This window comes from Phocoena sinus, chromosome 15 (genome assembly GCF_008692025.1).
Source record: "Phocoena sinus isolate mPhoSin1 chromosome 15, mPhoSin1.pri, whole genome shotgun sequence".
In the NCBI taxonomy this organism is placed as follows: Eukaryota; Metazoa; Chordata; class Mammalia; order Artiodactyla; family Phocoenidae; genus Phocoena; species Phocoena sinus.
In genome coordinates, this window is record NC_045777.1 from 29,038,835 (window position 1) to 29,051,994 (window position 13,160).

Genomic DNA, 13,160 nt, shown 5'->3' on the forward strand with positions numbered 1-13,160 from the left:
ATCCCATCCCTCTAGGTGGTCACAAAGCAACGAGCTAATCTCCCTGTGCTATGCGGCTGCTTCCCACTAGCTATCTATTTTACATTTGGTAGAATTTATAAGTCCATGCCACTCTCTCACTTCATCCCAGTTACACTTACCCTTCCCTTTGTCCTTGAGGGCATTCTCTACGTCTGTGTCTTTATTCCTGTCCTGCCCCTAGGTTCTTCAGAAATTTTGTTGTTGTTGTTGTTTTCAGATTCCATATATATGTGTTAGCATACGCTATTTGTTTTTCTCTTTCTGACTTACTTCACTCTGTATGACAGACTCTATGTCCATCCATCTCACTACAAATAACTCAATTTCATTTCTTTTTATGGCTGAGTAATATTCCATTGTATATATGTGCCACATCTTCTTTATCCATTCATCTGTCAATGGACACTTAAGTTGCTTCCATGTCCTGGCTATTGTAAATAGAGCTGCAATGAACATTGTGGTACATGACTCTTTTTGAATTATGGTTTTCTCAGGGTATATGCTCAGTAGTGGGATTGCTGGGTCATATAGTAGTTCTATTTTTAGTTTTTTAAGGAACCTCCATACTGTTCTCCATAGTGGCTCTGTCAATTTACATTTCCACCAACAGTGCAAAAGGCTTCCCTTTTCTCCACACCCTCTCCAGCATTTATTGTTTTGTAGATTTTTTGATGATGGCCATTCTTACTAGTGTGAGGTGATACCTCATTGTAGTTTTGATTTGCATTTCTCTAATGATTAGTGATGTTGAGCATTCTTTCATGTGTTTGCTGGCAATCTGTATATCTTCTTTGGAGAAATGTCTATTTAGGTCTTCTGCCCATTTCTGGATTGGATTATTTGTTTTTTTGATACTGAGTTGCATGAACTGCTTGTAAATATTGGAGGTTAATCCTTTGTCAGTTACTTCATTTGCAAGTATTTTCTCCCACTGTGAGGGTTGTCTTTTGTCTTGTTTATGGTTTCCTTAGGTGTGCAAAAGCTTTTAAGTTTCATTATGTCCCTTTGGCTTATTTTTTTAATTTCCTTTTCTCTAGGAGGTGGTTCAAAAAGGATCTTGCTGTGATTTATGTCATAGAGTGTCCTGCCTGTTTTCCTCTAAGAGTTTTATAGTGTCTGGCCTTACCTTTAGGTTTTTAATCCATTTTGAGTTTATTTCTGTGTATGGTGTTAGGGAGTGTTCTAACTTCATTCTTTTACATGTAGCTGTCCAGTTTTCCCAGCACCACTTATTAAAGAGGCTGTCTTTTCTCCATTGTATATTCTTGCCTCCTTTATCAAAAATAAGGTGACCATATGTGCATGGGTTTAACTCTGGCCATTCTATCCTGTTCCGTTGATCTATAATTCAGTTTTTGTGCCAGTACCATACTGTCTTAATTATTATAGCTTTGTAGTATAGTCTGAGGTCTGGGAACCTGATCCCTCCAGCTCCTTTTTTCTTTCTCAAGATTGCTTTGGCTATTTGGGGTCTTTTGTGTTTCCATACAAATTGTAAAATTTTTTGTTCTAGTTCTGTGAAAAATGCCAGTGGTAGTTTTATAGGGATTGCATTGAATCTGTAGATTGCTTTGGGTAGTAGAGTCATTTTCACAATGTTGATTCTTCCAATCCAAGAACATGGTATATCTCTCCATCTGTTGGTATCATCTTTAATTTCTTTCAGCAGTGTCTTATAGTTTTCGGCATATAGGTCTTTTGTCTCCCTCAGTAGGTTTATTCCTAGGTATTTTATTCTTTTTGTTGCAATGGTAAATGGGAGTGTTTCCTTAATTTCTCTTTCAGAGTTTTCATCATTAGTGTATAGGAATGCAAGAGATTTCTGTGCATTAATTTTGTAACCTGCTACTTTACCAAATTCATTGATTAGCTCTAGTAGCTTTCTGGTGGCATCTTTAGGATTCTCTATGTATAGTGTCATGTCATCTGCAAACAGTGACCGTTTTACTTCTTTTCCGATTTGCATTCCTTTTATTTCTTTTTCATCTCTGATTGCTGTGACTAAAACTTCCAAAACAATGTTGAATAACAGACGTGAGAGTGGACAACCTTGTCTTGTTCCTGATCTTAGTGGAAAAGGTTTCAGTTTTCCACCTTTGAGAATGATGTTGGCTGTAGGTTTGTCATATATGGCCTTTATCATGTTGAGGTAAGTTCCCTCTATGCCTACTTTCTGGAGGATTTTTATCATAGATGGGTGTTGAATTTTGTCAAAAGCTTTTTCTGCCTCTATTGAGAAGATCACATGGTTTTTCTTCTTCAATCTGTTAATATGGTTTGTCACATTGATTGATTTGCATATATTGAAGAATCCTTGCATTCTTGGGATAAACCCCACTTGATCATGGTGTATGATCCTTTCAGTGTACTGTTGGATTCCGTTTGCAATATTTTGTTGAGGATTTTTGCATCTATGTTCATCAGTGATATTGGCCTGTAGTTTTCTTTCTTTGTGCCATCTTTGTCTGCTTTTGGTATCAGGGTGATGGTGGTCTCGTAGAATGAGTTTGGGAGTGTTCCTCCCTCTGCTATATTTTGGAAGAGTTTGAGAAGGATAGGTGTTAGCTCTTCTCTAAATGTTTGATAGAATTCACCTGTGAAGCCATCTGGTCCTGGACTTTTGTTTGTTGGAAGATTTTTAATCACAGTTTCAATTTCATTACTTTTGATTGGTCTGTTTATATTTTCTATTTCTTTCTGGTTCAATCTTGGAATGTTGTGCTTTTCTAAGAATTTGTCCATTTCTTTCAGGTTGCCCATTTTATTGGCATACAGTTGCTTGTAGCAATCTCTCATCTTCCTTTGTATTTCTGCAGTGTCAGTTGTTACTTCTCCTTTTTCATTTCTAGTTCTATTGATTTGAGTCTTCTCACTTTTTTTCTTGATGAGTCTGGCTAATGGTTTATCAATTTTGTTTATCTTCTCAAAGAATCAGCTTTTAGTTTTATTTATCTTTGCTATTGTTTCCTTATTTCTTTTTCATTTATTTCTGATCTATCTTTATGATTTCTTTCCTCCTGCTTACTTTGGGGTTTTGTTGTTTGTTTGCTCTTCTTTCTGTAATTGCTTTAGGTGTAAGTTTAGGTTGTTTACTTGAGATGTTTCTTGTTTCTTGAGGTAGGATTGTATTGCTATAAACTTCCCCCTTAGAACTGCTTTTGCTGCATCCCATAGGTTTTGGGTTGTTTTGTTTTCATTGTCATTTGTTTCTAGGTACTTTTTGATTTCCTCTTTGATTTCTTCAGTGATCTCTTGGTTATTAAGTAGTGTACTGTTTAGCCTCCATGTGTTTGTGGGTTTTACAGATGTTTTCCTGTAATTGATATCTAGTCTCATAGCATTGTGGTTGGAAAAGATACTTGATACAATTTCAATTTTCTTAAATTTACCAAGACTTGATTTGTGACCCAAGATATGATCTATCCTGGAGAATGTTCCATGAGCACTTGAGAAGAAAGTGTATTTTGTTGTTTTTGGATGGAATGTCCTATCAATATCAATTAAGTCCATCTTGTTTAGTGTATCATTTAAAGCTTGTGTTTCCTTATTTAGTTTCATTTTGGATGATCCGTCCATGAGTGAAAGTGGGGTGTTAAAGTCCCCTACTATGAATGTGTTACTGTCAATTTCCCCTTTTATGGCTGTTAGTATTTGCCTTATGTATTGAGGTGCTCCTATGTTGGGTGCATATATATTTATAATTGTTTTTTCTTCTCCTTGGAATGATCCCTTGATCATTATGTAGTGTCTATTTAAAGTCTATTTTGTCTGATATGAGAATTGCTACTCCAGCTTTCTTTTGATTTCCCTTTGCATAGAATATCTTCTTCCATCCCCTTACTTTCAGTCTGTATGTGTCCCTAGGTCTGAAGTGGGTGTCTTGTAGACAGCATATATACGTGTTTTGTTTTTGTATCCATTCAGCCAGTCTATGTCTTTTGGCTGGAGCATTTAATCTAGTTACATTTAAGGTAATTATCAATACGTGTGTTCCTATTGCCATTTTCTTAATAGTTTTGGGTTTTTTTTTTAGGTCTTTTCCTTCTCTTGTGTTTCCTGCCTAGAGAAGTTCCTTTAGCATTTGTTGTAAAGCTGGTTTGGTGGTGCTGAATTCTCTTAGCTTTTGCTTGTCTGTTAAGGTTTTAATTTCTCTGTCAAGGATCTCTGAATGAGATCCTTGCTGGGTAGAGTAATCTTGGTTGTAGGTTTTTCCCTTTCATCACTTTAAATATGTCCTGTCACTCTCTTCTGGCTTGCAGAGTTTCTGCTAAAAGATCAGCTGTTACCCTTATGGGGATTCCCTCGTATGTTATTTGTTGTTTTTCCCTTGCTGCTTTTAATATTTTTTCTTTGTGTTTAATTTTTGATAGTTTAATTGATATGTGTCTTGGCATGCTTCTCCTTGGATTTATCCTGTATGGGACTCTCTGCATTTCCTGGACTTGATTGACTATTTCCTTTCCCATATTAGGGAAGTTTTCAACTATAATCTCTTCAAATATTTTCTCAGTCCCTTTCTTTTTGTCTTCTTCTTCCAGGACCCCTGTAATTTGAATGTTGGTGCATTTTATGTTGTCCCAGAGGTCTTTGAGAATTTCTTCCCTTCTTTCATTCTTTTGTCTTTATTCTTCTCTGTGATAATTATTTCTACTATTTCATCTTCCAGGTCACTTATCTGTTCTTCTGCCTCAGTTATTCTGCTATTGATTCCTTCCAGAGAATTTTTAATTTCATTTATTGTGTTGCTCATCATTGTTTGTTTGCTGTTTAGTTCTTCTAGGTCCTTGTTAAACGTTTCTTGTATTTTCTCCATTCTGTTTACAAGATTCTGGATCATCTTTCCTATCATTATTCTGAATTATTTTTCCAGTGGACTGCCTATTTTCTCTTCATTTGTTTGGTCTGGTGGGTTTTTACCTTGCTCATTCATCTGCTGTGTGTTTCCCTGTCTTCTCATTTTGCTTCACTTACTGTGTTTGGGGTCTCCTTTTCACAGGATGCAGGTTCATAGTTCCCGTTGTTTCTGGTGTCTGCCCCCAGTGGCTAAAGTTGGTTCAGTGTTTATGTAGGCTTCCTGGTGGAGGGTACTAGTACCTGTGTTCTGGTGGATGAGGCTGGATCTTGTCTTTCTGGTGGGATAGGACCGTGTCCAGTGGTGTGTTTTTGGGTGTTTGTGACCTTATTATGATTTTAAGCAGCCTTTCTGCTAATAGGTGGGGTTGTGTTCCTGTCTTGCTTGTTGTTTGGCATAGGGAGTACAGCACTGTAGCTTGCTGGTCGTTGAGTGGAGCTGTGTCTTAACGTTGAGATGGAGATATCTGGGAGAGCCTTTCACCGTTTGATGTTACATGGAGCTGGGAGGTCTCTGGTGGACCAGTGTCCTGAGCTCAGCTCTCCCACTTCAGAGGCACAGGCCTGGCACCTGGCTGAAGCACCAAGACCCTGTCAGGCCACACAGCTCAGAAGAAAAGGGAGAAAAGAAAGAAAGAAAGAAAGAAAGAAAGAAAGAAAGAAAGAAAGAAAGAAAGAAAGAAAGAAAGGAAGGAAGGAAGGAAGGAAGGAAGGAAGGAAGGAAAGAAGGAAGGAAGGAAGAAAGAAAGAAAGAAAGAAAGAGAGGGGGCTTTCTTGGTGGTGCAGTGGTTAAGAGTCTGCCTGCCAATACGGGGGACACAGGTTCATGCCCCAGTCCGGGAAGATGCCACGTGCCGTCGAGCGGCTAGGCCCACGAGCCACAGCTGCTGAGCCTGCGCGTCCGGAGCCTGTGCTCCACAGCGGGAGAGGCCACAGCAGTGAGAGGCCCGCATACTGCAAAAAAAAAAAAAAAAGAGAGAGAGAAAGTTATTAAAGTGAAAAATAATTATTAAAAATAAAAAACATTAAAAAGTAATTTTTAAAAAAGTAAAAAACAAAAAGAAGAGAGCAACCAAACCAAAAAACAAATCCACCAATGATAACAAGTGCTAAAAACTATACCCAAAAAATGGACAGACAAAACCCTAGGACAAATGGTAAAAGCAAAGCTATATAGACAAAATCACACAAAGAAGCATACACGTACACACTCACAAAAGGAAAAAAAAATATTTTTTTTTAAAAAAGGAAGAGAGCAACCAAATCAATAAACAAATCTAGCAATGATAATAAACTAAATACTAAACTAAGATAAACATAAAGCCAGGAACAAATTAGATGCAGAAAGCAAACCCCAAGTCTGTAGTTGCTCCCAAAGTCCACCACCTGAATTTTAGGATGATTCGTTGTCTATTCAGGTATTCCACAGATGCAGGGTACATCAAGTTGATTGTGGAGATTTAATCCATTGCTCCTGAGGCTGCTGGGAGAAATTTCTCTTTCTCTTCTTTCTTCGCACAGCTCCTGGGGTTCAGCTTTGGATTTGGCCCCGCCTCTGTGTGTAGGTCACCTGAGGACGTCTGTTCTTCACTCAGACAGGATAGGGTTAAAGGAGCTGATTCGGGGGCTCTGGCTCACTCAGGCCGGGGGGAGGGAGGGGTACGTATGCAGGGCGAGCCTGCGGTGGCAGAGGCCAACGTGACATTGCAACAGCCTGAGGTGCGCTGTGTGTTCTCCCGGGGAAGTTGTCCCTGGATCACACTGGCGGGCTGCACAGGCTCCCGGGAGGGGAGGTGTGGGTAGTGACCTGTGCTTGCACACAGGCTTCTTGGTGGCTGCAGCAGCAGCCTTAGTGTTTCATGCCTGTCTCTGGAGTCTGCACTGATAGCTGTGGCTCGCACGGTTCTCTGGAGCTCGTTTAGGCGGTGCTCTGAATCCCCTCTCCTCGTGCACCCCAAAACAGTGGTTTCTTGCCTCTTAGGCAGTTCCAGACTTTTTCCCAGACTCCCTCCCGGCTAGTTGTGGCGTACTAGCCCCATTCAGTCTGTGTTCACACAGCCAACCCCAGTCCACTCCCTGGGATCTGACCTCTGAAGCCTGAGCCTCAGCTCCCAGCCCACACCCGCCCCGGCAGGTGAGCAGACAAGCCTCTCAGGCTGGTGAGTGCTGGTTGACACCAATCCTCTGTGTGGGAATCTCTCTGCTTTGCTCTCTGCACCCCTTTTGCTGCACTCTTCTCCATGGCTCTGAAGCTTCCCTCCCGCCCAGCCCCCATCTCCGCCAGTAAAGGGGCTTCCTAGTGTGTGGAAAGTTTTCCTCCTTCACAGCTCCCTCCCACTGGTGCACGTCCCATTCCTATTCTTTTGTCTCTGTTTATTCTGTTTTCTTTTGCCCTACCCAGGTACATGGGGAGTTTCTTGCCTTTGGGGAAGTCTGAGGTCTTCTACCAGCATTCAGTTGGTGTTCTGTAGGAGTTGTTCCACATGTAGATTTATTTCCGATGTATTTGTGGGGAGGAAGGTGATCTCCATGTCTTACTCCTCAACCGCCTTGAAGGTCTCCTCCAGTAATTGATTTTTGAATGCAGAACCAGCCTTGCAAATCTGGGATAAATCCCACTTGATTCTGGTACATAAGTCTTTTTACACAATGTTTTACACAGTATTTTGTTGAGGATTTTTGCATTATGTTCATGAGAGATAGTGGTCTGTCATATCCTTTTCCTATAATGTCTTTGTCTGGTTTTGGTATTTGGCCTTATTGAATGGGTTAAGAAGTATTCTCTCTGCTTCCAGTCTCCAAAAGAGATCGTAGAGAATTGGTGTAATTTCTTCCTTAAACTTTTGGTAAAATTCACCATTGAACCCATCTGGGCTGGTTCTTCTTGTTTTGTACTGATTCAATTTCTTTGATAGAAATTAAATACATATAGGTCTTTTCAGATTCTTCTGTGAGTTTTGTCAGATTGTGTCTTCAAGGAATTTGTACATTTCATCTAGGTTACAAAATTTGTGGGCATAGAATTATTCATACCATTTCTCTATTATCCTTTTAATGCTCATGGATCTGCAGTGATGTCCCCTCTTTCATTTTTGATATTAATAATTTGTGTCTTCTCTATATTTTCTTATTTAGCTTGCCTAGATGCTTATTGATTTTATTGATCTTTTCAAAGAATTAGTTTTTGGTTTCGTTGATTTTCTCTTTTGATTTCTTGTTTTTCATTGATTCTGCTTTATTTTTAAGTTTTATTTTCCTTATTTTGCTTACTTTGGATTTAATTTGCTTTTCTTTTGCTAGTTTCCTAAAGTGGAAACTGATTATTGATTTTAGATCTTCTTTTCTAATATATGCATTCAGTGCTATAAACTTCCACCTAAGCACTGGTTTGGTGCATCCTAAACATTTTTTTTTTTTGCGGTACGCGGGCCTCTCACTGTTGTGGCCTCTGACATTGCAGAGCACAGGCTCCGGACGCGCAGGCTCAGCGGCCATGGCTCACGGGCTGAGCCGTTCCGCGGCATGTGGGATCTTCCCGGACCGGGGCACGAACCCGTGTCCCCTGCATCGGCAGGCAGACTCCCAACCACTGCGCCACCAGAGAAGCCCCATCCTAAACATTTTAAGTTATATTTTCATTTAGCTCAAAATATTTTAAAATTTCCCTTGAAATTTCTTCTTTGACCCCTGTGTTATTTAGAATTGTGTTGTTTAATCTCCATTTATCTCGGGATTTTCCAGCTATCCTTTTGCTGTTAATTTCTAGTTTAATTCTAGTGTGGTCTAAGCGCACACATTTCACAATTTCTATTCCTTTAATTTGTTAGGGTGTGTTTTGTGGCCTAGAATGTGGTCAATCTTGGTGAATATTCCATGTGAGCTTGAGAAAATATGTATTCTGTTTTGGGGTGTATTAGTTTATAGATGTCTATTATATCCAGTTGACTGATGGCATTGTTGAATTCAACTATGTCCTTACTGATTTTCTGCTTGCTGGATCTACACATTTGTGATAATGATATGTTGGAATCTCCAACTGTAATAGTGGATTTATCTATTTCTCCTTTCAGTTCTATCAATCTTTATCCTACATATTTTGATGCTTTGTTGTCAGGCACACACGTTAAGGATTGTTATGTTTCCTTGGAGAACTGACCCCTTTATCATTATGTAACACCCTCCTTATCTCTGATAACTTTCCTTGTTCTGAAATCTGTTGTCAGAAAATAATATAGGCTACTCCCACGTTTTTTTGATTAGTGTTAACATGGTGCAACTCTCTCCATTCATTTACTTTTAATCTATATATGCCTTTATATTTAAAGTGGATTTCTTCTAGACAAAATATATTTAGGTCTTGTTTTTTGATCCACTCTTTCAATCTCTGTCTTTTAATTGGTGTATTTAGATCATTGACATTCAAAGTAACTGGATATAGTTGGGTTAATATCTACATTTATTACTGTTTTCTATTTGTTGCTTTGTTCCTAGTTTTGTCTCTCACTATTTTTCTGCCTTTGTGCTTTTAATTGATCATTTTATATTATTCCATTTTTTCTCCTTGCTTAGCATATCTTTTGCTCTTTTTTTTAGTGCAAGTACCTTATAATAATAATCCAAATTCTTTTCTCCTGTCCCTTATATCACTGCTTTCCTTCATTTTACTTCTTATTATGTAAGCATACATATATACACCATATATATGAAATATATAAATACACAATCAAATATATTACTATTTGAACAAACTATTATTATTTGAACAAAATAATATCTTTTAGATCAATTATTATTTTGAACAAACTATTATCTTTTAGATCAATTAACAATAAGAAAAACAAAGAAAACATGAGGGGAATTTTCTCCGATCTTCACCAAGAAAACCTGGTAAGGTTTCTGGAGGGAAAACCCACAGAGATGTTGGGGACCCTCTATGACTGGGTCCCCTTGGAGTTTTTAACTCTCAGACTTGTCCACAATGAGCCTCCATCAATCACCAATTTCTTTAGAGTAATCCTGTAAAAACTGACCTTGTTTAAGATGAGTTATTTTAAAAATCTTAATAAAGTATAAAACAGAACAAAAAAGTCACTTCAGTTCAGGTTTTCCTGCCCCAACACTGGTTCCCACAGAGGTTGCTGCTCAAGGGTTTCTCTGTATTCACAAATCTCTCCAGTTTGGGGGACAGCAGTTTGCCTTGGGACCTCACTTCTCTTATGGATCTAAGAAGAGTTGTTGATTTTTCAGTTTGTTCAGATTTTTACTTGTTGTTAGTACAGAGTGGTGACTTCCAAGCTTCTTACATGTCAGACTGGGAAGCCAGAAGTCTGTTCTAAGCATTTTATAGGTACTTGTTTATTTAAGCTTTCCAACAAAACTTTGAGGAAAGGACTAACATTATCTTCACCTCACAGACAAGGGAACTGAGACTTCAAGACTTAATTGGGTCACAGGAGAGTTAGTAAGTGGCAGTGGTGGTACCTGGGTAGACTGGCTATAGTGCCTAACCTCTATGTTATGTTGTACTACCTACACAAATTCTGAAAAGGTATCCAGTGATAAATGCCATCACAGATTTACAAAGAAACAAGAAGGTAAATGATGCAGAAAGTCAAGGAAGTGTGTCTCTGCCATGGCACCCAGCCCTGGAGAGGCATTCTTGGATGCCTCCTCCCAGACTACTTTCCTGCAACTACTTGGTTATTGGCTCTCTCCTTCCCACACTAAGTACCATCAATAGGAGAGCTATGAGTCCCTCTTCCCAGAAACAGCCTCCTTACCCGTCCTACCTTTGGCTCTAGGCCACTCCTCCCAACCTTGATCACACCTGCCTTAGAAGCCAGCCTCAAACAGCTGAATTCAACCAGCATCTCCTGGAGCCTGCCGCATAGTCGGGGGTCTTCCTGCCATGTGTCATTTCCCCTCCCTGCAACCTTCAAAGGCAGACATTATTTACTTCCCTTGTACCAGTGGGGAAGCAGAGGTTTAGAGCAAGTTCTCTCCATTCTTTGCTCTCATACTAACCTTCACATACCTTTATGATCATCTTTATTGCAATCATTTGTTTATCTGTCAATAGTTGCCAATATACAAGGTAGAAACATAGGCAAATGTGCATAAAATGAGTTATTGATATCACCTTATTAATGGCCAACCCGTAGTAAATTAGCTTTCTCTTTTGTAAAATAAAAATGTTTAACATATACAGATACATTTATTAAAATATTTTATACAAATATAGTTACAGTATAAAAATCCCTTAAATACATGAGCAAAATAGAGACTGAAAAACAGACAGTTCTCTTTCCCACCCCTCTTCTACTCTTTTTTCCAGAGAACACACAAGTTGTCAATTTGGAGTGTGCCCTTTCCAACTTCTGGGCCTTTGAGGGAGGAGAGAGGGGGGTCTCCTACTGTTCCATGGTGAGAATTACAGGCTTTTGTAAAATCATCTGATGGTCAGTGCTTCAGACTGAAGGTCCAGCCTTCTGTTTAAACTTGATATCCCTGTGGAGACTGGAGGCATAACTCTACAGGAAGATTTTGGTGTTTTTGTATATGACATTGACAATCCAACTCACCTGATGTGAGCGACCTCCTAGGGTCACCAAGCCATTAAATTCCAAGATTTCTTGAATCACAGATGATTCATGAACCCCTACCGTGACCAGATTCTAGGGATTCAGCACAGATGATCTTTGTTTTCTAGAAGTTTTCTGGCATGGGGAAACAGATGTATAGAAGTGGATGTGGGAAGATAGATAATAAAATGAGTAATCAAATAAATACAAAATATATCTTCAAATAATTATTGTACACTGATGAATAAAAGTCAGGATGGGGATATGTGTTGAGGAGGGACTGGGCAGGGCAGCCCTCTGACAGGTGATATTTACTAGAAACAGAAAATGAACTATGAAGGAAAGCCATGTGAAGATCTAAAGGAGTGAGTTCCAGGAACAACAGAGCAAAGCCCTGAGGTGGGAGTATCCCTGGTGTGTAATCAGAACATAAGGAAGCAATGTTCTTGTAGAGGAGAAGTGAGGGTGAGAGTAATCGGAATGAAAGCAGAGTGGTGGGGTGGGGGGCACAGATCCCATCGGGCCTTGGAGACCACTGTAAGGACTTTGGCTTCTATCCTGGATGAGATGGGGCGTCCAGGAGGGTTTTGAGCAGAGAAGTGACAGGATCTCACTTGTGTTTTAAAAGAAGCCCTCTGGCTGATGCAGGGGGTCCAGTGAGGAGGCTACTGTAACCATCCAGGTAAGAGGTGATGGTAGCTCAAACCAGCGTGGGTAGCAAAGGCTGGATGAAGAAGTGGTGGAGAAGGCAGAACCCACTAGACATCCCAAGAGATTAGATGTGGAATGTGAAGAAAGGAGGCTTGTAACTGACACCAACATCTACTAGCGTGAGCAATACAGTGATTCCAGGGCCCACCGAGCACTGCACTTTTGCTTTTCCTCCACTAGGTGAGCCCTGGGGGACTGCAAAATGGAAGCTCTTTACCTCTCCCTCCAGACTTACTCTGGCCCCCCATTGGCCACCTCTCTGTGTCTAACCCTCTAACCCCTGTGCTGGGACCCTGGCCTAGGCCCAGGAAACATCTTCTTTGGTCAATGTCCCAGGTGTTCAGAGCTCCACACCAGTCTTGGAAGGAGGAGCAGGTTTCAGAGGGAAAAGAAGACTTGAGGTCCAGCTGGGAGGCTAGGGCAATCAAGGAGAACGTCTCAGATGAGTTGACCTTGAAAGATGTTAGGACATTCTTATATTCAGGCAGGGGACATTGGATCCGGGTGAGGGGGGTGCATGAGAAAGGAAGATCTGTTGCTAAACATGAGGAATGTGAGGCTGGATAGGTAAGTGGATGAGGACTGGGAAAAGCCTGACCCTGACTGGCCAGAGTTCATTTCAATTTGGTGGGGCAGAGTGGGGGAGGGGCTGTACGGCAGATTATATTTTCCAAACATGGCCACAATCCTATTTCCAAATGCTCTTCCAGACTCAATCAAAAGGTAAAGTCTAATCTCCCCACTTCTCAAAGGTTTCCCTTTGAAACTGCCTTGATGAACAATGCAGCCGAAGTGATGCTATGGGACTTCTGATAAATCATAAAAGACAACATGGCTTCTTCCTGGCTCGCTCTCGTTCTTGCTCTCTCTCTCTCTCTCTCTCAGCACTCACATTTGGAACCCAGCCTCTATGTTGTGAGGAAGCCCACAGCACATGGAGAGGCTTCATGTAAGTATGCCAGCTGAAAATCCAGCTAAGGTTCCCACCACCAGCCA